We start from the raw sequence: 945 nt of genomic DNA on the forward strand, positions 1-945 counted from the left end.
TGCCTAAGGCATTTGACTGCTAACCAGAAGGCTGGCAGTTCAAACCCACCAGCCACTCCTTGGAAGGAAGATTGGGCAATCTACTTCCATAATGAAACCACCTCAGAAACCCAAGGAGGGGTCTCTATGAGTCAGATCCTACTCGACAGCAGTGAGTTTGTTTGTTTGTTTGTTTGTTTTTGAAACACTTACTGATGTAGATCAAACACTACAGACTACAGTATGGATTACAGCTAAACATAAAGAAAACAAAAATCCTCACAACTGGACCAATAAGCAACTTCATGATAAATGGAAAAAAAGATTGAAGTTGTCAAGGATTTCATTTCACTTAGATCCATACTCCTCAACACCCATGGAAGCAGCAGTCAGGAAATCAAACAATGTATTGCTTGGGCAAATCTGCTGCAATAGACCTCATTAAAGTGTTAAAGAGCAAAATGTCACTTTGAAGACTAAGGTGTACCTGACTCAAACCATGGTATTTTCTGCATATATTCTGATCTTTTCACAACTTTGAAGTGATTAGGTTTAGGATCCATGCTACACTGCTGTGACCTCAACTGATTGAATACATTGCATTAAATTACAGTATGGAAGACGATCTACTCCACCATAGAACAACTAATACAATTATGTAATTAAATCACAATGGCTTATGACCAGTATTTCAATATGTATTTTGGGAGGGTACAATTCAATCCATAAAAATTACTAATACAAAATTAGATATGAACATGAATATCTATTTAGAATAAGTAAAGAAATCACAAAATATAAATTTTAAAAAGTTGACAATTATCATAAACATCAAAAAACCCAGGAAAGTAGCATAATACTGCTTAGTAATTAGCTGCCCTAAAAAAAACAAGGGAGCTCTGGTAGCATAGTGGCTAAGACACTTGCCTGCTAACCAGAAGGCTGGCGGTTCAAACCCACCAGCCA

The 945-nt window shown here is 36.7% G+C and overlaps 1 protein-coding gene across 1 annotated transcript in view; it reads left to right on the top strand.

The window, feature by feature from the left end:
• DNAH14 (dynein axonemal heavy chain 14) overlaps nucleotides 1-945 on the top strand; it is a 792,430-nt gene that overhangs the window by 599,040 nt on the left and 192,445 nt on the right. The gene's annotated exons all lie outside the window — the stretch shown is intronic.

The sequence above is a fragment of the Orycteropus afer genome, unplaced genomic scaffold, assembly GCF_000298275.1.
Source record: "Orycteropus afer afer isolate SDZICR_OR568_19922 unplaced genomic scaffold, OryAfe1.0 scaffold00039, whole genome shotgun sequence".
NCBI lineage: Eukaryota > Metazoa > Chordata > Mammalia > Tubulidentata > Orycteropodidae > Orycteropus > Orycteropus afer.